General features: G+C 45.3%; 66 non-coding genes across 66 annotated transcripts; 44 read left to right on the top strand and 22 right to left on the bottom strand.

Moving 5' to 3' along the window:
- Positions 1-208: 208 nt before the first annotated feature.
- Positions 209-280, top strand: Trnac-gca (transfer RNA cysteine (anticodon GCA)). The gene has a single exon. It is a non-coding gene; the product is annotated as a tRNA-Cys (tRNA).
- Positions 281-554: 274 nt separating this feature from the next.
- Trnaa-cgc (transfer RNA alanine (anticodon CGC)) lies at positions 555-626 on the bottom strand. The gene has a single exon. It is a non-coding gene; the product is annotated as a tRNA-Ala (tRNA).
- Positions 627-744: 118 nt separating this feature from the next.
- On the top strand, positions 745-816 carry Trnaw-cca (transfer RNA tryptophan (anticodon CCA)). Its single transcript has one exon. It is a non-coding gene; the product is annotated as a tRNA-Trp (tRNA).
- Positions 817-1,134: 318 nt separating this feature from the next.
- Positions 1,135-1,206, top strand: Trnac-gca (transfer RNA cysteine (anticodon GCA)). Its single transcript has one exon. It is a non-coding gene; the product is annotated as a tRNA-Cys (tRNA).
- Positions 1,207-1,480: 274 nt separating this feature from the next.
- Trnaa-cgc (transfer RNA alanine (anticodon CGC)) lies at positions 1,481-1,552 on the bottom strand. The gene has a single exon. It is a non-coding gene; the product is annotated as a tRNA-Ala (tRNA).
- Positions 1,553-1,670: 118 nt separating this feature from the next.
- On the top strand, positions 1,671-1,742 carry Trnaw-cca (transfer RNA tryptophan (anticodon CCA)). The gene has a single exon. It is a non-coding gene; the product is annotated as a tRNA-Trp (tRNA).
- Positions 1,743-2,060: 318 nt separating this feature from the next.
- On the top strand, positions 2,061-2,132 carry Trnac-gca (transfer RNA cysteine (anticodon GCA)). Its single transcript has one exon. It is a non-coding gene; the product is annotated as a tRNA-Cys (tRNA).
- A 274-nt stretch (positions 2,133-2,406) lies between these two features.
- Positions 2,407-2,478, bottom strand: Trnaa-cgc (transfer RNA alanine (anticodon CGC)). Its single transcript has one exon. It is a non-coding gene; the product is annotated as a tRNA-Ala (tRNA).
- A 118-nt stretch (positions 2,479-2,596) lies between these two features.
- On the top strand, positions 2,597-2,668 carry Trnaw-cca (transfer RNA tryptophan (anticodon CCA)). The gene has a single exon. It is a non-coding gene; the product is annotated as a tRNA-Trp (tRNA).
- Positions 2,669-2,986: 318 nt separating this feature from the next.
- Trnac-gca (transfer RNA cysteine (anticodon GCA)) lies at positions 2,987-3,058 on the top strand. Its single transcript has one exon. It is a non-coding gene; the product is annotated as a tRNA-Cys (tRNA).
- A 274-nt stretch (positions 3,059-3,332) lies between these two features.
- Trnaa-cgc (transfer RNA alanine (anticodon CGC)) lies at positions 3,333-3,404 on the bottom strand. Its single transcript has one exon. It is a non-coding gene; the product is annotated as a tRNA-Ala (tRNA).
- A 118-nt stretch (positions 3,405-3,522) lies between these two features.
- Positions 3,523-3,594, top strand: Trnaw-cca (transfer RNA tryptophan (anticodon CCA)). Its single transcript has one exon. It is a non-coding gene; the product is annotated as a tRNA-Trp (tRNA).
- Positions 3,595-3,912: 318 nt separating this feature from the next.
- Trnac-gca (transfer RNA cysteine (anticodon GCA)) lies at positions 3,913-3,984 on the top strand. Its single transcript has one exon. It is a non-coding gene; the product is annotated as a tRNA-Cys (tRNA).
- A 274-nt stretch (positions 3,985-4,258) lies between these two features.
- Trnaa-cgc (transfer RNA alanine (anticodon CGC)) lies at positions 4,259-4,330 on the bottom strand. Its single transcript has one exon. It is a non-coding gene; the product is annotated as a tRNA-Ala (tRNA).
- Positions 4,331-4,448: 118 nt separating this feature from the next.
- On the top strand, positions 4,449-4,520 carry Trnaw-cca (transfer RNA tryptophan (anticodon CCA)). The gene has a single exon. It is a non-coding gene; the product is annotated as a tRNA-Trp (tRNA).
- Positions 4,521-4,838: 318 nt separating this feature from the next.
- Trnac-gca (transfer RNA cysteine (anticodon GCA)) lies at positions 4,839-4,910 on the top strand. The gene has a single exon. It is a non-coding gene; the product is annotated as a tRNA-Cys (tRNA).
- A 274-nt stretch (positions 4,911-5,184) lies between these two features.
- Trnaa-cgc (transfer RNA alanine (anticodon CGC)) lies at positions 5,185-5,256 on the bottom strand. Its single transcript has one exon. It is a non-coding gene; the product is annotated as a tRNA-Ala (tRNA).
- A 118-nt stretch (positions 5,257-5,374) lies between these two features.
- On the top strand, positions 5,375-5,446 carry Trnaw-cca (transfer RNA tryptophan (anticodon CCA)). The gene has a single exon. It is a non-coding gene; the product is annotated as a tRNA-Trp (tRNA).
- A 318-nt stretch (positions 5,447-5,764) lies between these two features.
- Trnac-gca (transfer RNA cysteine (anticodon GCA)) lies at positions 5,765-5,836 on the top strand. Its single transcript has one exon. It is a non-coding gene; the product is annotated as a tRNA-Cys (tRNA).
- A 274-nt stretch (positions 5,837-6,110) lies between these two features.
- Trnaa-cgc (transfer RNA alanine (anticodon CGC)) lies at positions 6,111-6,182 on the bottom strand. Its single transcript has one exon. It is a non-coding gene; the product is annotated as a tRNA-Ala (tRNA).
- A 118-nt stretch (positions 6,183-6,300) lies between these two features.
- Positions 6,301-6,372, top strand: Trnaw-cca (transfer RNA tryptophan (anticodon CCA)). The gene has a single exon. It is a non-coding gene; the product is annotated as a tRNA-Trp (tRNA).
- Positions 6,373-6,690: 318 nt separating this feature from the next.
- Trnac-gca (transfer RNA cysteine (anticodon GCA)) lies at positions 6,691-6,762 on the top strand. The gene has a single exon. It is a non-coding gene; the product is annotated as a tRNA-Cys (tRNA).
- A 274-nt stretch (positions 6,763-7,036) lies between these two features.
- On the bottom strand, positions 7,037-7,108 carry Trnaa-cgc (transfer RNA alanine (anticodon CGC)). The gene has a single exon. It is a non-coding gene; the product is annotated as a tRNA-Ala (tRNA).
- Positions 7,109-7,226: 118 nt separating this feature from the next.
- On the top strand, positions 7,227-7,298 carry Trnaw-cca (transfer RNA tryptophan (anticodon CCA)). Its single transcript has one exon. It is a non-coding gene; the product is annotated as a tRNA-Trp (tRNA).
- Positions 7,299-7,616: 318 nt separating this feature from the next.
- On the top strand, positions 7,617-7,688 carry Trnac-gca (transfer RNA cysteine (anticodon GCA)). Its single transcript has one exon. It is a non-coding gene; the product is annotated as a tRNA-Cys (tRNA).
- Positions 7,689-7,962: 274 nt separating this feature from the next.
- Positions 7,963-8,034, bottom strand: Trnaa-cgc (transfer RNA alanine (anticodon CGC)). The gene has a single exon. It is a non-coding gene; the product is annotated as a tRNA-Ala (tRNA).
- A 118-nt stretch (positions 8,035-8,152) lies between these two features.
- Trnaw-cca (transfer RNA tryptophan (anticodon CCA)) lies at positions 8,153-8,224 on the top strand. The gene has a single exon. It is a non-coding gene; the product is annotated as a tRNA-Trp (tRNA).
- Positions 8,225-8,542: 318 nt separating this feature from the next.
- Trnac-gca (transfer RNA cysteine (anticodon GCA)) lies at positions 8,543-8,614 on the top strand. Its single transcript has one exon. It is a non-coding gene; the product is annotated as a tRNA-Cys (tRNA).
- A 274-nt stretch (positions 8,615-8,888) lies between these two features.
- Trnaa-cgc (transfer RNA alanine (anticodon CGC)) lies at positions 8,889-8,960 on the bottom strand. Its single transcript has one exon. It is a non-coding gene; the product is annotated as a tRNA-Ala (tRNA).
- Positions 8,961-9,078: 118 nt separating this feature from the next.
- On the top strand, positions 9,079-9,150 carry Trnaw-cca (transfer RNA tryptophan (anticodon CCA)). The gene has a single exon. It is a non-coding gene; the product is annotated as a tRNA-Trp (tRNA).
- A 318-nt stretch (positions 9,151-9,468) lies between these two features.
- Trnac-gca (transfer RNA cysteine (anticodon GCA)) lies at positions 9,469-9,540 on the top strand. The gene has a single exon. It is a non-coding gene; the product is annotated as a tRNA-Cys (tRNA).
- Positions 9,541-9,814: 274 nt separating this feature from the next.
- On the bottom strand, positions 9,815-9,886 carry Trnaa-cgc (transfer RNA alanine (anticodon CGC)). The gene has a single exon. It is a non-coding gene; the product is annotated as a tRNA-Ala (tRNA).
- A 118-nt stretch (positions 9,887-10,004) lies between these two features.
- Trnaw-cca (transfer RNA tryptophan (anticodon CCA)) lies at positions 10,005-10,076 on the top strand. Its single transcript has one exon. It is a non-coding gene; the product is annotated as a tRNA-Trp (tRNA).
- A 318-nt stretch (positions 10,077-10,394) lies between these two features.
- Positions 10,395-10,466, top strand: Trnac-gca (transfer RNA cysteine (anticodon GCA)). The gene has a single exon. It is a non-coding gene; the product is annotated as a tRNA-Cys (tRNA).
- Positions 10,467-10,740: 274 nt separating this feature from the next.
- Trnaa-cgc (transfer RNA alanine (anticodon CGC)) lies at positions 10,741-10,812 on the bottom strand. Its single transcript has one exon. It is a non-coding gene; the product is annotated as a tRNA-Ala (tRNA).
- Positions 10,813-10,930: 118 nt separating this feature from the next.
- Trnaw-cca (transfer RNA tryptophan (anticodon CCA)) lies at positions 10,931-11,002 on the top strand. Its single transcript has one exon. It is a non-coding gene; the product is annotated as a tRNA-Trp (tRNA).
- Positions 11,003-11,320: 318 nt separating this feature from the next.
- On the top strand, positions 11,321-11,392 carry Trnac-gca (transfer RNA cysteine (anticodon GCA)). Its single transcript has one exon. It is a non-coding gene; the product is annotated as a tRNA-Cys (tRNA).
- A 274-nt stretch (positions 11,393-11,666) lies between these two features.
- On the bottom strand, positions 11,667-11,738 carry Trnaa-cgc (transfer RNA alanine (anticodon CGC)). The gene has a single exon. It is a non-coding gene; the product is annotated as a tRNA-Ala (tRNA).
- Positions 11,739-11,856: 118 nt separating this feature from the next.
- Positions 11,857-11,928, top strand: Trnaw-cca (transfer RNA tryptophan (anticodon CCA)). Its single transcript has one exon. It is a non-coding gene; the product is annotated as a tRNA-Trp (tRNA).
- A 318-nt stretch (positions 11,929-12,246) lies between these two features.
- Positions 12,247-12,318, top strand: Trnac-gca (transfer RNA cysteine (anticodon GCA)). Its single transcript has one exon. It is a non-coding gene; the product is annotated as a tRNA-Cys (tRNA).
- A 274-nt stretch (positions 12,319-12,592) lies between these two features.
- On the bottom strand, positions 12,593-12,664 carry Trnaa-cgc (transfer RNA alanine (anticodon CGC)). The gene has a single exon. It is a non-coding gene; the product is annotated as a tRNA-Ala (tRNA).
- A 118-nt stretch (positions 12,665-12,782) lies between these two features.
- On the top strand, positions 12,783-12,854 carry Trnaw-cca (transfer RNA tryptophan (anticodon CCA)). The gene has a single exon. It is a non-coding gene; the product is annotated as a tRNA-Trp (tRNA).
- A 318-nt stretch (positions 12,855-13,172) lies between these two features.
- Trnac-gca (transfer RNA cysteine (anticodon GCA)) lies at positions 13,173-13,244 on the top strand. Its single transcript has one exon. It is a non-coding gene; the product is annotated as a tRNA-Cys (tRNA).
- Positions 13,245-13,518: 274 nt separating this feature from the next.
- Trnaa-cgc (transfer RNA alanine (anticodon CGC)) lies at positions 13,519-13,590 on the bottom strand. The gene has a single exon. It is a non-coding gene; the product is annotated as a tRNA-Ala (tRNA).
- Positions 13,591-13,708: 118 nt separating this feature from the next.
- On the top strand, positions 13,709-13,780 carry Trnaw-cca (transfer RNA tryptophan (anticodon CCA)). The gene has a single exon. It is a non-coding gene; the product is annotated as a tRNA-Trp (tRNA).
- A 318-nt stretch (positions 13,781-14,098) lies between these two features.
- On the top strand, positions 14,099-14,170 carry Trnac-gca (transfer RNA cysteine (anticodon GCA)). Its single transcript has one exon. It is a non-coding gene; the product is annotated as a tRNA-Cys (tRNA).
- Positions 14,171-14,444: 274 nt separating this feature from the next.
- On the bottom strand, positions 14,445-14,516 carry Trnaa-cgc (transfer RNA alanine (anticodon CGC)). Its single transcript has one exon. It is a non-coding gene; the product is annotated as a tRNA-Ala (tRNA).
- A 118-nt stretch (positions 14,517-14,634) lies between these two features.
- Trnaw-cca (transfer RNA tryptophan (anticodon CCA)) lies at positions 14,635-14,706 on the top strand. Its single transcript has one exon. It is a non-coding gene; the product is annotated as a tRNA-Trp (tRNA).
- Positions 14,707-15,024: 318 nt separating this feature from the next.
- Trnac-gca (transfer RNA cysteine (anticodon GCA)) lies at positions 15,025-15,096 on the top strand. The gene has a single exon. It is a non-coding gene; the product is annotated as a tRNA-Cys (tRNA).
- A 274-nt stretch (positions 15,097-15,370) lies between these two features.
- On the bottom strand, positions 15,371-15,442 carry Trnaa-cgc (transfer RNA alanine (anticodon CGC)). Its single transcript has one exon. It is a non-coding gene; the product is annotated as a tRNA-Ala (tRNA).
- Positions 15,443-15,560: 118 nt separating this feature from the next.
- Trnaw-cca (transfer RNA tryptophan (anticodon CCA)) lies at positions 15,561-15,632 on the top strand. The gene has a single exon. It is a non-coding gene; the product is annotated as a tRNA-Trp (tRNA).
- A 318-nt stretch (positions 15,633-15,950) lies between these two features.
- Positions 15,951-16,022, top strand: Trnac-gca (transfer RNA cysteine (anticodon GCA)). The gene has a single exon. It is a non-coding gene; the product is annotated as a tRNA-Cys (tRNA).
- Positions 16,023-16,296: 274 nt separating this feature from the next.
- Positions 16,297-16,368, bottom strand: Trnaa-cgc (transfer RNA alanine (anticodon CGC)). Its single transcript has one exon. It is a non-coding gene; the product is annotated as a tRNA-Ala (tRNA).
- A 118-nt stretch (positions 16,369-16,486) lies between these two features.
- Positions 16,487-16,558, top strand: Trnaw-cca (transfer RNA tryptophan (anticodon CCA)). The gene has a single exon. It is a non-coding gene; the product is annotated as a tRNA-Trp (tRNA).
- Positions 16,559-16,876: 318 nt separating this feature from the next.
- Trnac-gca (transfer RNA cysteine (anticodon GCA)) lies at positions 16,877-16,948 on the top strand. The gene has a single exon. It is a non-coding gene; the product is annotated as a tRNA-Cys (tRNA).
- Positions 16,949-17,222: 274 nt separating this feature from the next.
- On the bottom strand, positions 17,223-17,294 carry Trnaa-cgc (transfer RNA alanine (anticodon CGC)). The gene has a single exon. It is a non-coding gene; the product is annotated as a tRNA-Ala (tRNA).
- A 118-nt stretch (positions 17,295-17,412) lies between these two features.
- Trnaw-cca (transfer RNA tryptophan (anticodon CCA)) lies at positions 17,413-17,484 on the top strand. Its single transcript has one exon. It is a non-coding gene; the product is annotated as a tRNA-Trp (tRNA).
- A 318-nt stretch (positions 17,485-17,802) lies between these two features.
- On the top strand, positions 17,803-17,874 carry Trnac-gca (transfer RNA cysteine (anticodon GCA)). Its single transcript has one exon. It is a non-coding gene; the product is annotated as a tRNA-Cys (tRNA).
- A 274-nt stretch (positions 17,875-18,148) lies between these two features.
- Trnaa-cgc (transfer RNA alanine (anticodon CGC)) lies at positions 18,149-18,220 on the bottom strand. Its single transcript has one exon. It is a non-coding gene; the product is annotated as a tRNA-Ala (tRNA).
- A 118-nt stretch (positions 18,221-18,338) lies between these two features.
- On the top strand, positions 18,339-18,410 carry Trnaw-cca (transfer RNA tryptophan (anticodon CCA)). The gene has a single exon. It is a non-coding gene; the product is annotated as a tRNA-Trp (tRNA).
- Positions 18,411-18,728: 318 nt separating this feature from the next.
- Positions 18,729-18,800, top strand: Trnac-gca (transfer RNA cysteine (anticodon GCA)). Its single transcript has one exon. It is a non-coding gene; the product is annotated as a tRNA-Cys (tRNA).
- A 274-nt stretch (positions 18,801-19,074) lies between these two features.
- Trnaa-cgc (transfer RNA alanine (anticodon CGC)) lies at positions 19,075-19,146 on the bottom strand. Its single transcript has one exon. It is a non-coding gene; the product is annotated as a tRNA-Ala (tRNA).
- A 118-nt stretch (positions 19,147-19,264) lies between these two features.
- On the top strand, positions 19,265-19,336 carry Trnaw-cca (transfer RNA tryptophan (anticodon CCA)). The gene has a single exon. It is a non-coding gene; the product is annotated as a tRNA-Trp (tRNA).
- Positions 19,337-19,654: 318 nt separating this feature from the next.
- Trnac-gca (transfer RNA cysteine (anticodon GCA)) lies at positions 19,655-19,726 on the top strand. The gene has a single exon. It is a non-coding gene; the product is annotated as a tRNA-Cys (tRNA).
- A 274-nt stretch (positions 19,727-20,000) lies between these two features.
- Positions 20,001-20,072, bottom strand: Trnaa-cgc (transfer RNA alanine (anticodon CGC)). The gene has a single exon. It is a non-coding gene; the product is annotated as a tRNA-Ala (tRNA).
- Positions 20,073-20,190: 118 nt separating this feature from the next.
- Positions 20,191-20,262, top strand: Trnaw-cca (transfer RNA tryptophan (anticodon CCA)). Its single transcript has one exon. It is a non-coding gene; the product is annotated as a tRNA-Trp (tRNA).
- The last annotated feature ends 156 nt before the right edge of the window (positions 20,263-20,418 follow it).

Here is a 20,418-nt window from a genome sequence, read left to right as displayed (position 1 = left end):
CAATTTTCGCATTCTGACATTAAGGTGAAGGCGCCGACTCGCACTTTCTCCAGGCGCGAGGTGTCTAGTATTTTTGATATTTATATCGTTTAACGCTAATATATAACTGAGAGATAATGATTACACGATATTTTGCTCGATTAGACGTCTTTAGCCAGGCAGAGTGTAATATTTTTCGTTAAGTTATGGGAATAGGAAGATCGTGAAAGGGGGTATAGCTCAGTCGTAGAGCATTCGACTGCAGATCGAGAGGTCCCCGGTTCAATCCCGGGTGCCCCCTTCATTTTTCAGTATCTCGAAAAAACAAAAGACGATTGTCGCGGTGAGTTGCAAATACATGTTTGAGATGCACTCCGCACGCCATACCGAAGGCTTTGGAGCAACATTTCAATGGGAGGATCGCAGCCAAGGGTCTTGCAGGTCATCGTCCTGCCGCCATGAGGTCGAACTGTACGAAATCCACTTGCTTGGGGGAAGAATCTTGTACACTGAATTTTATAGAATATGGTGATAGGCAAAAGTTTTCATGTACTGCTGCACGGAGAAACAAAAATTGGAGGAGCTGGGATTTGAACCCAGGACTTTCTGCATGCGAAGCAGACACTCTACCACTGAGTTACACCCCCGCCAGAGCAAGTACATCTGGGACGAGTCTCTCCTGGATACTACTGTCATTATTTCTTAGGTTTGAACGGTACAGTAAGTTTTCGAGGAACCTATTCATGACAAGACCTAAGCAGCGTCGACTCCGTGGCGCAACGGTAGCGCGTCTGACTCCAGATCAGAAGGTTGCGTGTTCAAATCACGTCGGGGTCACAATGAAATTTTCGTTTACGAAAGCCATAGGCGAGTATGTCAGTTTAATGAGATACCAAACGATTACAAAGAACGGACGAACAGAACTTGCTTGAAAAAAGCTACTAGTGCAATTTTCGCATTCTGACATTAAGGTGAAGGCGCCGACTCGCACTTTCTCCAGGCGCGAGGTGTCTAGTATTTTTGATATTTATATCGTTTAACGCTAATATATAACTGAGAGATAATGATTACACGATATTTTGCTCGATTAGACGTCTTTAGCCAGGCAGAGTGTAATATTTTTCGTTAAGTTATGGGAATAGGAAGATCGTGAAAGGGGGTATAGCTCAGTCGTAGAGCATTCGACTGCAGATCGAGAGGTCCCCGGTTCAATCCCGGGTGCCCCCTTCATTTTTCAGTATCTCGAAAAAACAAAAGACGATTGTCGCGGTGAGTTGCAAATACATGTTTGAGATGCACTCCGCACGCCATACCGAAGGCTTTGGAGCAACATTTCAATGGGAGGATCGCAGCCAAGGGTCTTGCAGGTCATCGTCCTGCCGCCATGAGGTCGAACTGTACGAAATCCACTTGCTTGGGGGAAGAATCTTGTACACTGAATTTTATAGAATATGGTGATAGGCAAAAGTTTTCATGTACTGCTGCACGGAGAAACAAAAATTGGAGGAGCTGGGATTTGAACCCAGGACTTTCTGCATGCGAAGCAGACACTCTACCACTGAGTTACACCCCCGCCAGAGCAAGTACATCTGGGACGAGTCTCTCCTGGATACTACTGTCATTATTTCTTAGGTTTGAACGGTACAGTAAGTTTTCGAGGAACCTATTCATGACAAGACCTAAGCAGCGTCGACTCCGTGGCGCAACGGTAGCGCGTCTGACTCCAGATCAGAAGGTTGCGTGTTCAAATCACGTCGGGGTCACAATGAAATTTTCGTTTACGAAAGCCATAGGCGAGTATGTCAGTTTAATCAGATACCAAACGATTACAAAGAACGGACGAACAGAACTTGCTTGAAAAAAGCTACTAGTGCAATTTTCGCATTCTGACATTAAGGTGAAGGCGCCGACTCGCACTTTCTCCAGGCGCGAGGTGTCTAGTATTTTTGATATTTATATCGTTTAACGCTAATATATAACTGAGAGATAATGATTACACGATATTTTGCTCGATTAGACGTCTTTAGCCAGGCAGAGTGTAATATTTTTCGTTAAGTTATGGGAATAGGAAGATCGTGAAAGGGGGTATAGCTCAGTCGTAGAGCATTCGACTGCAGATCGAGAGGTCCCCGGTTCAATCCCGGGTGCCCCCTTCATTTTTCAGTATCTCGAAAAAACAAAAGACGATTGTCGCGGTGAGTTGCAAATACATGTTTGAGATGCACTCCGCACGCCATACCGAAGGCTTTGGAGCAACATTTCAATGGGAGGATCGCAGCCAAGGGTCTTGCAGGTCATCGTCCTGCCGCCATGAGGTCGAACTGTACGAAATCCACTTGCTTGGGGGAAGAATCTTGTACACTGAATTTTATAGAATATGGTGATAGGCAAAAGTTTTCATGTACTGCTGCACGGAGAAACAAAAATTGGAGGAGCTGGGATTTGAACCCAGGACTTTCTGCATGCGAAGCAGACACTCTACCACTGAGTTACACCCCCGCCAGAGCAAGTACATCTGGGACGAGTCTCTCCTGGATACTACTGTCATTATTTCTTAGGTTTGAACGGTAGAGTAAGTTTTCGAGGAACCTATTCATGACAAGACCTAAGCAGCGTCGACTCCGTGGCGCAACGGTAGCGCGTCTGACTCCAGATCAGAAGGTTGCGTGTTCAAATCACGTCGGGGTCACAATGAAATTTTCGTTTACGAAAGCCATAGGCGAGTATGTCAGTTTAATCAGATACCAAACGATTACAAAGAACGGACGAACAGAACTTGCTTGAAAAAAGCTACTAGTGCAATTTTCGCATTCTGACATTAAGGTGAAGGCGCCGACTCGCACTTTCTCCAGGCGCGAGGTGTCTAGTATTTTTGATATTTATATCGTTTAACGCTAATATATAACTGAGAGATAATGATTACACGATATTTTGCTCGATTAGACGTCTTTAGCCAGGCAGAGTGTAATATTTTTCGTTAAGTTATGGGAATAGGAAGATCGTGAAAGGGGGTATAGCTCAGTCGTAGAGCATTCGACTGCAGATCGAGAGGTCCCCGGTTCAATCCCGGGTGCCCCCTTCATTTTTCAGTATCTCGAAAAAACAAAAGACGATTGTCGCGGTGAGTTGCAAATACATGTTTGAGATGCACTCCGCACGCCATACCGAAGGCTTTGGAGCAACATTTCAATGGGAGGATCGCAGCCAAGGGTCTTGCAGGTCATCGTCCTGCCGCCATGAGGTCGAACTGTACGAAATCCACTTGCTTGGGGGAAGAATCTTGTACACTGAATTTTATAGAATATGGTGATAGGCAAAAGTTTTCATGTACTGCTGCACGGAGAAACAAAAATTGGAGGAGCTGGGATTTGAACCCAGGACTTTCTGCATGCGAAGCAGACACTCTACCACTGAGTTACACCCCCGCCAGAGCAAGTACATCTGGGACGAGTCTCTCCTGGATACTACTGTCATTATTTCTTAGGTTTGAACGGTACAGTAAGTTTTCGAGGAACCTATTCATGACAAGACCTAAGCAGCGTCGACTCCGTGGCGCAACGGTAGCGCGTCTGACTCCAGATCAGAAGGTTGCGTGTTCAAATCACGTCGGGGTCACAATGAAATTTTCGTTTACGAAAGCCATAGGCGAGTATGTCAGTTTAATCAGATACCAAACGATTACAAAGAACGGACGAACAGAACTTGCTTGAAAAAAGCTACTAGTGCAATTTTCGCATTCTGACATTAAGGTGAAGGCGCCGACTCGCACTTTCTCCAGGCGCGAGGTGTCTAGTATTTTTGATATTTATATCGTTTAACGCTAATATATAACTGAGAGATAATGATTACACGATATTTTGCTCGATTAGACGTCTTTAGCCAGGCAGAGTGTAATATTTTTCGTTAAGTTATGGGAATAGGAAGATCGTGAAAGGGGGTATAGCTCAGTCGTAGAGCATTCGACTGCAGATCGAGAGGTCCCCGGTTCAATCCCGGGTGCCCCCTTCATTTTTCAGTATCTCGAAAAAACAAAAGACGATTGTCGCGGTGAGTTGCAAATACATGTTTGAGATGCACTCCGCACGCCATACCGAAGGCTTTGGAGCAACATTTCAATGGGAGGATCGCAGCCAAGGGTCTTGCAGGTCATCGTCCTGCCGCCATGAGGTCGAACTGTACGAAATCCACTTGCTTGGGGGAAGAATCTTGTACACTGAATTTTATAGAATATGGTGATAGGCAAAAGTTTTCATGTACTGCTGCACGGAGAAACAAAAATTGGAGGAGCTGGGATTTGAACCCAGGACTTTCTGCATGCGAAGCAGACACTCTACCACTGAGTTACACCCCCGCCAGAGCAAGTACATCTGGGACGAGTCTCTCCTGGATACTACTGTCATTATTTCTTAGGTTTGAACGGTACAGTAAGTTTTCGAGGAACCTATTCATGACAAGACCTAAGCAGCGTCGACTCCGTGGCGCAACGGTAGCGCGTCTGACTCCAGATCAGAAGGTTGCGTGTTCAAATCACGTCGGGGTCACAATGAAATTTTCGTTTACGAAAGCCATAGGCGAGTATGTCAGTTTAATCAGATACCAAACGATTATAAAGAACGGACGAACAGAACTTGCTTGAAAAAAGCTACTAGTGCAATTTTCGCATTCTGACATTAAGGTGAAGGCGCCGGCTCGCACTTTCTCCAGGCGCGAGGTGTCTAGTATTTTCGATATTTATATCGTTTAACGCTAATATATAACTGAGAGATAATGATTACACGATATTTTGCTCGATTAGACGTCTTTAGCCAGGCAGAGTGTAATATTTTTCGTTAAGTTATGGGAATAGGAAGATGGTGAAAGGGGGTATAGCTCAGTCGTAGAGCATTCGACTGCAGATCGAGAGGTCCCCGGTTCAATCCCGGGTGCCCCCTTCATTTTTCAGTATCTCGAAAAAACAAAAGACGATTGTCGCGGTGAGTTGCAAATACATGTTTGAGATGCACTCCGCACGCCATACCGAAGGCTTTGGAGCAACATTTCAATGGGAGGATCGCAGCCAAGGGTCTTGCAGGTCATCGTCCTGCCGCCATGAGGTCGAACTGTACGAAATCCACTTGCTTGGGGGAAGAATCTTGTACACTGAATTTTATAGAATATGGTGATAGGCAAAAGTTTTCATGTACTGCTGCACGGAGAAACAAAAATTGGAGGAGCTGGGATTTGAACCCAGGACTTTCTGCATGCGAAGCAGACACTCTACCACTGAGTTACACCCCCGCCAGAGCAAGTACATCTGGGACGAGTCTCTCCTGGATACTACTGTCATTATTTCTTAGGTTTGAACGGTACAGTAAGTTTTCGAGGAACCTATTCATGACAAGACCTAAGCAGCGTCGACTCCGTGGCGCAACGGTAGCGCGTCTGACTCCAGATCAGAAGGTTGCGTGTTCAAATCACGTCGGGGTCACAATGAAATTTTCGTTTACGAAAGCCATAGGCGAGTATGTCAGTTTAATCAGATACCAAACGATTACAAAGAACGGACGAACAGAACTTGCTTGAAAAAAGCTACTAGTGCAATTTTCGCATTCTGACATTAAGGTGAAGGCGCCGACTCGCACTTTCTCCAGGCGCGAGGTGTCTAGTATTTTTGATATTTATATCGTTTAACGCTAATATATAACTGAGAGATAATGATTACACGATATTTTGCTCGATTAGACGTCTTTAGCCAGGCAGAGTGTAATATTTTTCGTTAAGTTATGGGAATAGGAAGATCGTGAAAGGGGGTATAGCTCAGTCGTAGAGCATTCGACTGCAGATCGAGAGGTCCCCGGTTCAATCCCGGGTGCCCCCTTCATTTTTCAGTATCTCGAAAAAACAAAAGACGATTGTCGCGGTGAGTTGCAAATACATGTTTGAGATGCACTCCGCACGCCATACCGAAGGCTTTGGAGCAACATTTCAATGGGAGGATCGCAGCCAAGGGTCTTGCAGGTCATCGTCCTGCCGCCATGAGGTCGAACTGTACGAAATCCACTTGCTTGGGGGAAGAATCTTGTACACTGAATTTTATAGAATATGGTGATAGGCAAAAGTTTTCATGTACTGCTGCACGGAGAAACAAAAATTGGAGGAGCTGGGATTTGAACCCAGGACTTTCTGCATGCGAAGCAGACACTCTACCACTGAGTTACACCCCCGCCAGAGCAAGTACATCTGGGACGAGTCTCTCCTGGATACTACTGTCATTATTTCTTAGGTTTGAACGGTACAGTAAGTTTTCGAGGAACCTATTCATGACAAGACCTAAGCAGCGTCGACTCCGTGGCGCAACGGTAGCGCGTCTGACTCCAGATCAGAAGGTTGCGTGTTCAAATCACGTCGGGGTCACAATGAAATTTTCGTTTACGAAAGCCATAGGCGAGTATGTCAGTTTAATCAGATACCAAACGATTACAAAGAACGGACGAACAGAACTTGCTTGAAAAAAGCTACTAGTGCAATTTTCGCATTCTGACATTAAGGTGAAGGCGCCGACTCGCACTTTCTCCAGGCGCGAGGTGTCTAGTATTTTTGATATTTATATCGTTTAACGCTAATATATAACTGAGAGATAATGATTACACGATATTTTGCTCGATTAGACGTCTTTAGCCAGGCAGAGTGTAATATTTTTCGTTAAGTTATGGGAATAGGAAGATCGTGAAAGGGTGTATAGCTCAGTCGTAGAGCATTCGACTGCAGATCGAGAGGTCCCCGGTTCAATCCCGGGTGCCCCCTTCATTTTTCAGTATCTCGAAAAAACAAAAGACGATTGTCGCGGTGAGTTGCAAATACATGTTTGAGATGCACTCCGCACGCCATACCGAAGGCTTTGGAGCAACATTTCAATGGGAGGATCGCAGCCAAGGGTCTTGCAGGTCATCGTCCTGCCGCCATGAGGTCGAACTGTACGAAATCCACTTGCTTGGGGGAAGAATCTTGTACACTGAATTTTATAGAATATGGTGATAGGCAAAAGTTTTCATGTACTGCTGCACGGAGAAACAAAAATTGGAGGAGCTGGGATTTGAACCCAGGACTTTCTGCATGCGAAGCAGACACTCTACCACTGAGTTACACCCCCGCCAGAGCAAGTACATCTGGGACGAGTCTCTCCTGGATACTACTGTCATTATTTCTTAGGTTTGAACGGTACAGTAAGTTTTCGAGGAACCTATTCATGACAAGACCTAAGCAGCGTCGACTCCGTGGCGCAACGGTAGCGCGTCTGACTCCAGATCAGAAAGTTGCGTGTTCAAATCACGTCGGGGTCACAATGAAATTTTCGTTTACGAAAGCCATAGGCGAGTATGTCAGTTTAATCAGATACCAAACGATTACAAAGAACGGACGAATAGAACTTGCTTGAAAAAAGCTACTAGTGCAATTTTCGCATTCTGACATTAAGGTGAAGGCGCCGACTCGCACTTTCTCCAGGCGCGAGGTGTCTAGTATTTTCGATATTTATATCGTTTAACGCTAATATATAACTGAGAGATAATGATTACACGATATTTTGCTCGATTAGACGTCTTTAGCCAGGCAGAGTGTAATATTTTTCGTTAAGTTATGGGAATAGGAAGTTTGTGAAAGGGGGTATAGCTCAGTCGTAGAGCATTCGACTGCAGATCGAGAGGTCCCTGGTTCAATCACGGGTGCCCCCTTCATTTTTCAGTATCTCGAAAAAACAAAAGACGATTGTCGCGGTGAGTTGCAAATACATGTTTGAGATGCACTCCGCACGCCATACCGAAGGCTTTGGAGCAACATTTCAATGGGAGGATCGCAGCCAAGGTTCTTGCAGGTCATCGTCCTGCCGCCATGAGGTCGAACTGTACGAAATCCACTTGCTTGGGGGAAGAATCTTGTACACTGAATTTTATAGAATATGGTGATAGGCAAAAGTTTTCATGTACTGCTGCACGGAGAAACAAAAATTGGAGGAGCTGGGATTTGAACCCAGGACTTTCTGCATGCGAAGCAGACACTCTACCACTGAGTTACACCCCCGCCAGAGCAAGTACATCTGGGACGAGTCTCTCCTGGATACTACTGTCATTATTTCTTAGGTTTGAACGGTACAGTAAGTTTTCGAGGAACCTATTCATGACAAGACCTAAGCAGCGTCGACTCCGTGGCGCAACGGTAGCGCGTCTGACTCCAGATCAGAAGGTTGCGTGTTCAAATCACGTCGGGGTCACAATGAAATTTTCGTTTACGAAAGCCATAGGCGAGTATGTCAGTTTAATCAGATACCAAACGATTACAAAGAACGGACGAACAGAACTTGCTTGAAAAAAGCTACTAGTGCAATTTTCGCATTCTGACATTAAGGTGAAGGCGCCGACTCGCACTTTCTCCAGGCGCGAGGTGTCTAGTATTTTTGATATTTATATCGTTTAACGCTAATATATAACTGAGAGATAATGATTACACGATATTTTGCTCGATTAGACGTCTTTAGCCAGGCAGAGTGTAATATTTTTCGTTAAGTTATGGGAATAGGAAGATCGTGAAAGGGGGTATAGCTCAGTCGTAGAGCATTCGACTGCAGATCGAGAGGTCCCCGGTTCAATCCCGGGTGCCCCCTTCATTTTTCAGTATCTCGAAAAAACAAAAGACGATTGTCGCGGTGAGTTGCAAATACATGTTTGAGATGCACTCCGCACGCCATACCGAAGGCTTTGGAGCAACATTTCAATGGGAGGATCGCAGCCAAGGGTCTTGCAGGTCATCGTCCTGCCGCCATGAGGTCGAACTGTACGAAATCCACTTGCTTGGGGGAAGAATCTTGTACACTGAATTTTATAGAATATGGTGATAGGCAAAAGTTTTCATGTACTGCTGCACGGAGAAACAAAAATTGGAGGAGCTGGGATTTGAACCCAGGACTTTCTGCATGCGAAGCAGACACTCTACCACTGAGTTACACCCCCGCCAGAGCAAGTACATCTGGGACGAGTCTCTCCTGGATACTACTGTCATTATTTCTTAGGTTTGAACGGTACAGTAAGTTTTCGAGGAACCTATTCATGACAAGACCTAAGCAGCGTCGACTCCGTGGCGCAACGGTAGCGCGTCTGACTCCAGATCAGAAGGTTGCGTGTTCAAATCACGTCGGGGTCACAATGAAATTTTCGTTTACGAAAGCCATAGGCGAGTATGTCAGTTTAATCAGATACCAAACGATTACAAAGAACGGACGCACAGAACTTGCTTGAAAAAAGCTACTAGTGCAATTTTCGCATTCTGACATTAAGGTGAAGGCGCCGACTCGCACTTTCTCCAGGCGCGAGGTGTCTAGTATTTTCGATATTTATATCGTTTAACGCTAATATATAACTGAGAGATAATGATTACACGATATTTTGCTCGATTAGACGTCTTTAGCCAGGCAGAGTGTAATATTTTTCGTTAAGTTATGGGAATAGGAAGATCGTGAAAGGGGGTATAGCTCAGTCGTAGAGCATTCGACTGCAGATCGAGAGGTCCCCGGTTCAATCCCGGGTGCCCCCTTCATTTTTCAGTATCTCGAAAAAACAAAAGACGATTGTCGCGGTGAGTTGCAAATACATGTTTGAGATGCACTCCGCACGCCATACCGAAGGCTTTGGAGCAACATTTCAATGGGAGGATCGCAGCCAAGGGTCTTGCAGGTCATCGTCCTGCCGCCATGAGGTCGAACTGTACGAAATCCACTTGCTTGGGGGAAGAATCTTGTACACTGAATTTTATAGAATATGGTGATAGGCAAAAGTTTTCATGTACTGCTGCACGGAGAAACAAAAATTGGAGGAGCTGGGATTTGAACCCAGGACTTTCTGCATGCGAAGCAGACACTCTACCACTGAGTTACACCCCCGCCAGAGCAAGTACATCTGGGACGAGTCTCTCCTGGATACTACTGTCATTATTTCTTAGGTTTGAACGGTAGAGTAAGTTTTCGAGGAACCTATTCATGACAAGACCTAAGCAGCGTCGACTCCGTGGCGCAACGGTAGCGCGTCTGACTCCAGATCAGAAGGTTGCGTGTTCAAATCACGTCGGGGTCACAATGAAATTTTCGTTTACGAAAGCCATAGGCGAGTATGTCAGTTTAATCAGATACCAAACGATTACAAAGAACGGACGAACAGAACTTGCTTGAAAAAAGCTACTAGTGCAATTTTCGCATTCTGACATTAAGGTGAAGGCGCCGACTCGCACTTTCTCCAGGCGCGAGGTGTCTAGTATTTTCGATATTTATATCGTTTAACGCTAATATATAACTGAGAGATAATGATTACACGATATTTTGCTCGATTAGACGTCTTTAGCCAGGCAGAGTGTAATATTTTTCGTTAAGTTATGGGAATAGGAAGATGGTGAAAGGGGGTATAGCTCAGTCGTAGAGCATTCGACTGCAGATCGAGAGGTCCCCGGTTCAATCCCGGGTGCCCCCTTCATTTTTCAGTATCTCGAAAAAACAAAAGACGATTGTCGCGGTGAGTTGCAAATACATGTTTGAGATGCACTCCGCACGCCATACCGAAGGCTTTGGAGCAACATTTCAATGGGAGGATCGCAGCCAAGGGTCTTGCAGGTCATCGTCCTGCCGCCATGAGGTCGAACTGTACGAAATCCACTTGCTTGGGGGAAGAATCTTGTACACTGAATTTTATAGAATATGGTGATAGGCAAAAGTTTTCATGTACTGCTGCACGGAGAAACAAAAATTGGAGGAGCTGGGATTTGAACCCAGGACTTTCTGCATGCGAAGCAGACACTCTACCACTGAGTTACACCCCCGCCAGAGCAAGTACATCTGGGACGAGTCTCTCCTGGATACTACTGTCATTATTTCTTAGGTTTGAACGGTACAGTAAGTTTTCGAGGAACCTATTCATGACAAGACCTAAGCAGCGTCGACTCCGTGGCGCAACGGTAGCGCGTCTGACTCCAGATCAGAAGGTTGCGTGTTCAAATCACGTCGGGGTCACAATGAAATTTTCGTTTACGAAAGCCATAGGCGAGTATGTCAGTTTAATCAGATACCAAACGATTACAAAGAACGGACGAACAGAACTTGCTTGAAAAAAGCTACTAGTGCAATTTTCGCATTCTGACATTAAGGTGAAGGCGCCGACTCGCACTTTCTCCAGGCGCGAGGTGTCTAGTATTTTTGATATTTATATCGTTTAACGCTAATATATAACTGAGAGATAATGATTACACGATATTTTGCTCGATTAGACGTCTTTAGCCAGGCAGAGTGTAATATTTTTCGTTAAGTTATGGGAATAGGAAGATCGTGAAAGGGGGTATAGCTCAGTCGTAGAGCATTCGACTGCAGATCGAGAGGTCCCCGGTTCAATCCCGGGTGCCCCCTTCATTTTTCAGTATCTCGAAAAAACAAAAGACGATTGTCGCGGTGAGTTGCAAATACATGTTTGAGATGCACTCCGCACGCCATACCGAAGGCTTTGGAGCAACATTTCAATGGGAGGATCGCAGCCAAGGGTCTTGCAGGTCATCGTCCTGCCGCCATGAGGTCGAACTGTACGAAATCCACTTGCTTGGGGGAAGAATCTTGTACACTGAATTTTATAGAATATGGTGATAGGCAAAAGTTTTCATGTACTGCTGCACGGAGAAACAAAAATTGGAGGAGCTGGGATTTGAACCCAGGACTTTCTGCATGCGAAGCAGACACTCTACCACTGAGTTACACCCCCGCCAGAGCAAGTACATCTGGGACGAGTCTCTCCTGGATACTACTGTCATTATTTCTTAGGTTTGAACGGTACAGTAAGTTTTCGAGGAACCTATTCATGACAAGACCTAAGCAGCGTCGACTCCGTGGCGCAACGGTAGCGCGTCTGACTCCAGATCAGAAGGTTGCGTGTTCAAATCACGTCGGGGTCACAATGAAATTTTCGTTTACGAAAGCCATAGGCGAGTATGTCAGTTTAATCAGATACCAAACGATTACAAAGAACGGACGAACAGAACTTGCTTGAAAAAAGCTACTAGTGCAATTTTCGCATTCTGACATTAAGGTGAAGGCGCCGACTCGCACTTTCTCCAGGCGCGAGGTGTCTAGTATTTTTGATATTTATATCGTTTAACGCTAATATATAACTGAGAGATAATGATTACACGATATTTTGCTCGATTAGACGTCTTTAGCCAGGCAGAGTGTAATATTTTTCGTTAAGTTATGGGAATAGGAAGATCGTGAAAGGGGGTATAGCTCAGTCGTAGAGCATTCGACTGCAGATCGAGAGGTCCCCGGTTCAATCCCGGGTGCCCCCCTCATTTTTCAGTATCTCGAAAAAACAAAAGACGATTGTCGCGGTGAGTTGCAAATACATGTTTGAGATGCACTCCGCACGCCATACCGAAGGCTTTGGAGCAACATTTCAATGGGAGGATCGCAGCCAAGGGTCTTGCAGGTCATCGTCCTGCCGCCATGAGGTCGAACTGTACGAAATCCACTTGCTTGGGGGAAGAATCTTGTACACTGAATTTTATAGAATATGGTGATAGGCAAAAGTTTTCATGTACTGCTGCACGGAGAAACAAAAATTGGAGGAGCTGGGATTTGAACCCAGGACTTTCTGCATGCGAAGCAGACACTCTACCACTGAGTTACACCCCCGCCAGAGCAAGTACATCTGGGACGAGTCTCTCCTGGATACTACTGTCATTATTTCTTAGGTTTGAACGGTACAGTAAGTTTTCGAGGAACCTATTCATGACAAGACCTAAGCAGTGTCGACTCCGTGGCGCAACGGTAGCGCGTCTGACTCCAGATCAGAAGGTTGCGTGTTCAAATCACGTCGGGGTCACAATGAAATTTTCGTTTACGAAAGCCATAGGCGAGTATGTCAGTTTAATCAGATACCAAACGATTACAAAGAACGGACGAACAGAACTTGCTTGAAAAAAGCTACTAGTGCAATTTTCGCATTCTGACATTAAGGTGAAGGCGCCGACTCGCACTTTCTCCAGGCGCGAGGTGTCTAGTATTTTTGATATTTATATCGTTTAACGCTAATATATAACTGAGAGATAATGATTACACGATATTTTGCTCGATTAGACGTCTTTAGCCAGGCAGAGTGTAATATTTTTCGTTAAGTTATGGGAATAGGAAGATCGTGAAAGGGGGTATAGCTCAGTCGTAGAGCATTCGACTGCAGATCGAGAGGTCCCCGGTTCAATCCCGGGTGCCCCCTTCATTTTTCAGTATCTCGAAAAAACAAAAGACGATTGTCGCGGTGAGTTGCAAATACATGTTTGAGATGCACTCCGCACGCCATACCGAAGGCTTTGGAGCAACATTTCAATGGGAGGATCGCAGCCAAGGGTCTTGCAGGTCATCGTCCTGCCGCCATGAGGTCGAACTGTACGAAATCCACTTGCTTGGGGGAAGAATCTTGTACACTGAATTTTATAGAATATGGTGATAGGCAAAAGTTTTCATGTACTGCTGCACGGAGAAACAAAAATTGGAGGAGCTGGGATTTGAACCCAGGACTTTCTGCATGCGAAGCAGACACTCTACCACTGAGTTACACCCCCGCCAGAGCAAGTACATCTGGGACGAGTCTCTCCTGGATACTACTGTCATTATTTCTTAGGTTTGAACGGTACAGTAAGTTTTCGAGGAACCTATTCATGACAAGACCTAAGCAGCGTCGACTCCGTGGCGCAACGGTAGCGCGTCTGACTCCAGATCAGAAGGTTGCGTGTTCAAATCACGTCGGGGTCACAATGAAATTTTCGTTTACGAAAGCCATAGGCGAGTATGTCAGTTTAATCAGATACCAAACGATTACAAAGAACGGACGAACAGAACTTGCTTGAAAAAAGCTACTAGTGCAATTTTCGCATTCTGACATTAAGGTGAAGGCGCCGACTCGCACTTTCTCCAGGCGCGAGGTGTCTAGTATTTTTGATATTTATATCGTTTAACGCTAATATATAACTGAGAGATAATGATTACACGATATTTTGCTCGATTAGACGTCTTTAGCCAGGCAGAGTGTAATATTTTTCGTTAAGTTATGGGAATAGGAAGATCGTGAAAGGGGGTATAGCTCAGTCGTAGAGCATTCGACTGCAGATCGAGAGGTCCCCGGTTCAATCCCGGGTGCCCCCTTCATTTTTCAGTATCTCGAAAAAACAAAAGACGATTGTCGCGGTGAGTTGCAAATACATGTTTGAGATGCACTCCGCACGCCATACCGAAGGCTTTGGAGCAACATTTCAATGGGAGGATCGCAGCCAAGGGTCTTGCAGGTCATCGTCCTGCCGCCATGAGGTCGAACTGTACGAAATCCACTTGCTTGGGGGAAGAATCTTGTACACTGAATTTTATAGAATATGGTGATAGGCAATAGTTTTCATGTACTGCTGCACGGAGAAACAAAAATTGGAGGAGCTGGGATTTGAACCCAGGACTTTCTGCATGCGAAGCAGACACTCTACCACTGAGTTACACCCCCGCCAGAGCAAGTACATCTGGGACGAGTCTCTCCTGGATACTACTGTCATTATTTCTTAGGTTTGAACGGTACAGTAAGTTTTCGAGGAACCTATTCATGACAAGACCTAAGCAGCGTCGACTCCGTGGCGCAACGGTAGCGCGTCTGACTCCAGATCAGAAGGTTGCGTGTTCAAATCACGTCGGGGTCACAATGAAATTTTCGTTTACGAAAGCCATAGGCGAGTATGTCAGTTTAATCAGATACCAAACGATTACAAAGAACGGACGAACAGAACTTGCTTGAAAAAAGCTACTAGTGCAATTTTCGCATTCTGACATTAAGGTGAAGGCGCCGACTCGCACTTTCTCCAGGCGCGAGGTGTCTAGTATTTTTGATATTTATATCGTTTAACGCTAATATATAACTGAGAGATAATGATTACACGATATTTTGCTCGATTAGACGTCTTTAGCCAGGCAGAGTGTAATATTTTTCGTTAAGTTATGGGAATAGGAAGATCGTGAAAGGGGGTATAGCTCAGTCGTAGAGCATTCGACTGCAGATCGAGAGGTCCCCGGTTCAATCCCGGGTGCCCCCTTCATTTTTCAGTATCTCGAAAAAACAAAAGACGATTGTCGCGGTGAGTTGCAAATACATGTTTGAGATGCACTCCGCACGCCATACCGAAGGCTTTGGAGCAACATTTCAATGGGAGGATCGCAGCCAAGGGTCTTGCAGGTCATCGTCCTGCCGCCATGAGGTCGAACTGTACGAAATCCACTTGCTTGGGGGAAGAATCTTGTACACTGAATTTTATAGAATATGGTGATAGGCAAAAGTTTTCATGTACTGCTGCACGGAGAAACAAAAATTGGAGGAGCTGGGATTTGAACCCAGGACTTTCTGCATGCGAAGCAGACACTCTACCACTGAGTTACACCCCCGCCAGAGCAAGTACATCTGGGACGAGTCTCTCCTGGATACTACTGTCATTATTTCTTAGGTTTGAACGGTACAGTAAGTTTTCGAGGAACCTATTCATGACAAAACCTAAGCAGCGTCGACTCCGTGGCGCAACGGTAGCGCGTCTGACTCCAGATCAGAAGGTTGCGTGTTCAAATCACGTCGGGGTCACAATGAAATTTTCGTTTACGAAAGCCATAGGCGAGTATGTCAGTTTAATCAGATACCAAACGATTACAAAGAACGGACGAACAGAACTTGCTTGAAAAAAGCTACTAGTGCAATTTTCGCATTCTGACATTAAGGTGAAGGCGCCGACTCGCACTTTCTCCAGGCGCGAGGTGTCTAGTATTTTTGATATTTATATCGTTTAACGCTAATATATAACTGAGAGATAATGATTACACGATATTTTGCTCGATTAGACGTCTTTAGCCAGGCAGAGTGTAATATTTTTCGTTAAGTTATGGGAATAGGAAGATCGTGAAAGGGGGTATAGCTCAGTCGTAGAGCATTCGACTGCAGATCGAGAGGTCCCCGGTTCAATCCCGGGTGCCCCCTTCATTTTTCAGTATCTCGAAAAAACAAAAGACGATTGTCGCGGTGAGTTGCAAATACATGTTTGAGATGCACTCCGCACGCCATACCGAAGGCTTTGGAGCAACATTTCAATGGGAGGATCGCAGCCAAGGGTCTTGCAGGTCATCGTCCTGCCGCCATGAGGTCGAACTGTACGAAATCCACTTGCTTGGGGGAAGAATCTTGTACACTGAATTTTATAGAATATGGTGATAGGCAAAAGTTTTCATGTACTGCTGCACGGAGAAACAAAAATTGGAGGAGCTGGGATTTGAACCCAGGACTTTCTGCATGCGAAGCAGACACTCTACCACTGAGTTACACCCCCGCCAGAGCAAGTACATCTGGGACGAGTCTCTCCTGGATACTACTGTCATTATTTCTTAGGTTTGAACGGTACAGTAAGTTTTCGAGGAACCTATTCATGACAAGACCTAAGCAGCGTCGACTCCGTGGCGCAACGGTAGCGCGTCTGACTCCAGATCAGAAGGTTGCGTGTTCAAATCACGTCGGGGTCACAATGAAATTTTCGTTTACGAAAGCCATAGGCGAGTATGTCAGTTTAATCAGATACCAAACGATTACAAAGAACGGACGAACAGAACTTGCTTGAAAAAAGCTACTAGTGCAATTTTCGCATTCTGACATTAAGGTGAAGGCGCCGACTCGCACTTTCTCCAGGCGCGAGGTGTCTAGTATTTTTGATATTTATATCGTTTAACGCTAATATATAACTGAGAGATAATGATTACACGATATTTTGCTCGATTAGACGTCTTTAGCCAGGCAGAGTGTAATATTTTTCGTTAAGTTATGGGAATAGGAAGATCGTGAAAGGGGGTATAGCTCAGTCGTAGAGCATTCGACTGCAGATCGAGAGGTCCCCGGTTCAATCCCGGGTACCCCCTTCATTTTTCAGTATCTCGAAAAAACAAAAGACGATTGTCGCGGTGAGTTGCAAATACATGTTTGAGATGCACTCCGCACGCCATACCGAAGGCTTTGGAGCAACATTTCAATGGGAGGATCGCAGCCAAGGGTCTTGCAGGTCATCGTCCTGCCGCCATGAGGTCGAACTGTACGAAATCCACTTGCTTGGGGGAAGAATCTTGTACACTGAATTTTATAGAATATGGTGATAGGCAAAAGTTTTCATGTACTGCTGCACGGAGAAACAAAAATTGGAGGAGCTGGGATTTGAACCCAGGACTTTCTGCATGCGAAGCAGACACTCTACCACTGAGTTACACCCCCGCCAGAGCAAGTACATCTGGGACGAGTCTCTCCTGGATACTACTGTCATTATTTCTTAGGTTTGAACGGTACAGTAAGTTTTCGAGGAACCTATTCATGACAAGACCTAAGCAGCGTCGACTCCGTGGCGCAACGGTAGCGCGTCTGACTCCAGATCAGAAGGTTGCGTGTTCAAATCACGTCGGGGTCACAATGAAATTTTCGTTTACGAAAGCCATAGGCGAGTATGTCAGTTTAATCAGATACCAAACGATTACAAAGAACGGACGAACAGAACTTGCTTGAAAAAAGCTACTAGTGCAATTTTCGCATTCTGACATTAAGGTGAAGGCGCCGACTCGCACTTTCTCCAGGCGCGAGGTGTCTAGTATTTTTGATATTTATATCGTTTAACGCTAATATATAACTGAGAGATAATGATTACACGATATTTTGCTCGATTAGACGTCTTTAGCCAGGCAGAGTGTAATATTTTTCGTTAAGTTATGGGAATAGGAAGATCGTGAAAGGGGGTATAGCTCAGTCGTAGAGCATTCGACTGCAGATCGAGAGGTCCCCGGTTCAATCCCGGGTGCCCCCTTCATTTTTCAGTATCTCGAAAAAACAAAAGACGATTGTCGCGGTGAGTTGCAAATACATGTTTGAGATGCACTCCGCACGCCATACCGAAGGCTTTGGAGCAACATTTCAATGGGAGGATCGCAGCCAAGGGTCTTGCAGGTCATCGTCCTGCCGCCATGAGGTCGAACTGTACGAAATCCACTTGCTTGGGGGAAGAATCTTGTACACTGAATTTTATAGAATATGGTGATAGGCAAAAGTTTTCATGTACTGCTGCACGGAGAAACAAAAATTGGAGGAGCTGGGATTTGAACCCAGGACTTTCTGCATGCGAAGCAGACACTCTACCACTGAGTTACACCCCCGCCAGAGCAAGTACATCTGGGACGAGTCTCTCCTGGATACTACTGTCATTATTTCTTAGGTTTGAACGGTACAGTAAGTTTTCGAGGAACCTATTCATGACAAGACCTAAGCAGCGTCGACTCCGTGGCGCAACGGTAGCGCGTCTGACTCCAGATCAGAAGGTTGCGTGTTCAAATCACGTCGGGGTCACAATGAAATTTTCGTTTACGAAAGCCATAGGCGAGTATGTCAGTTTAATCAGATACCAAACGATTACAAAGAACGGACGAACAGAACTTGCTTGAAAAAAGCTACTAGTGCAATTTTCGCATTCTGACATTAAGGTGAAGGCGCCGACTCGCACTTTCTCCAGGCGCGAGGTGTCTAGTATTTTTGATATTTATATCGTTTAACGCTAATATATAACTGAGAGATAATGATTACACGATATTTTGCTCGATTAGACGTCTTTAGCCAGGCAGAGTGTAATATTTTTCGTTAAGTTATGGGAATAGGAAGATCGTGAAAGGGGGTATAGCTCAGTCGTAGAGCATTCGACTGCAGATCGAGAGGTCCCCGGTTCAATCCCGGGTGCCCCCTTCATTTTTCAGTATCTCGAAAAAACAAAAGACGATTGTCGCGGTGAGTTGCAAATACATGTTTGAGATGCACTCCGCACGCCATACCGAAGGCTTTGGAGCAACATTTCAATGGGAGGATCGCAGCCAAGGGTCTTGCAGGTCATCGTCCTGCCGCCATGAGGTCGAACTGTACGAAATCCACTTGCTTGGGGGAAGAATCTTGTACACTGAATTTTATAGAATATGGTGATAGGCAAAAGTTTTCATGTACTGCTGCACGGAGAAACAAAAATTGGAGGAGCTGGGATTTGAACCCAGGACTTTCTGCATGCGAAGCAGACACTCTACCACTGAGTTACACCCCCGCCAGAGCAAGTACATCTGGGACGAGTCTCTCCTGGATACTACTGTCATTATTTCTTAGGTTTGAACGGTACAGTAAGTTTTCGAGGAACCTATTCATGACAAGACCTAAGCAGCGTCGACTCCGTGGCGCAACGGTAGCGCGTCTGACTCCAGATCAGAAGGTTGCGTGTTCAAATCACGTCGGGGTCACAATGAAATTTTCGTTTACGAAAGCCATAGGCGAGTATGTCAGTTTAATCAGATACCAAACGATTACAAAGAACGGACGAACAGAACTTGCTTGAAAAAAGCTACTAGTGCAATTTTCGCATTCTGACATTAAGGTGAAGGCGCCGACTCGCACTTTCTCCAGGCGCGAGGTGTCTAGTATTTTTGATATTTATATCGTTTAACGCTAATATATAACTGAGAGATAATGATTACACGATATTTTGCTCGATTAGACGTCTTTAGCCAGGCAGAGTGTAATATTTTTCGTTAAGTTATGGGAATAGGAAGATCGTGAAAGGGGGTATAGCTCAGTCGTAGAGCATTCGACTGCAGATCGAGAGGTCCCCGGTTCAATCCCGGGTGCCCCCTTCATTTTTCAGTATCTCGAAAAAACAAAAGACGATTGTCGCGGTGAGTTGCAAATACATGTTTGAGATGCACTCCGCACGCCATACCGAAGGCTTTGGAGCAACATTTCAATGGGAGGATCGCAGCCAAGGGTCTTGCAGGTCATCGTCCTGCCGCCATGAGGTCGAACTGTACGAAATCCACTTGCTTGGGGGAAGAATCTTGTACACTGAATTTTATAGAATATGGTGATAGGCAAAAGTTTTCATGTACTGCTGCACGGAGAAACAAAAATTGGAGGAGCTGGGATTTGAACCCAGGACTTTCTGCATGCGAAGCAGACACTCTACCACTGAGTTACACCCCCGCCAGAGCAAGTACATCTGGGACGAGTCTCTCCTGGATACTACTGTCATTATTTCTTAGGTTTGAACGGTACAGTAAGTTTTCGAGGAACCTATTCATGACAAGACCTAAGCAGCGTCGACTCCGTGGCGCAACGGTAGCGCGTCTGACTCCAGATCAGAAGGTTGCGTGTTCAAATCACGTCGGGGTCACAATGAAATTTTCGTTTACGAAAGCCATAGGCGAGTATGTCAGTTTAATCAGATACCAAACGATTACAAAGAACGGACGAACAGAACTTGCTTGAAAAAAGCTACTAGTGCAATTTTCGCATTCTGACATTAAGGTGAAGGCGCCGACTCGCACTT

The sequence above is a fragment of the Schistocerca cancellata genome, chromosome 3, assembly GCF_023864275.1.
Source record: "Schistocerca cancellata isolate TAMUIC-IGC-003103 chromosome 3, iqSchCanc2.1, whole genome shotgun sequence".
Lineage (NCBI taxonomy): Eukaryota > Metazoa > Arthropoda > Insecta > Orthoptera > Acrididae > Schistocerca > Schistocerca cancellata.
This window is presented reverse-complemented; position numbering and strand designations above follow the sequence as displayed.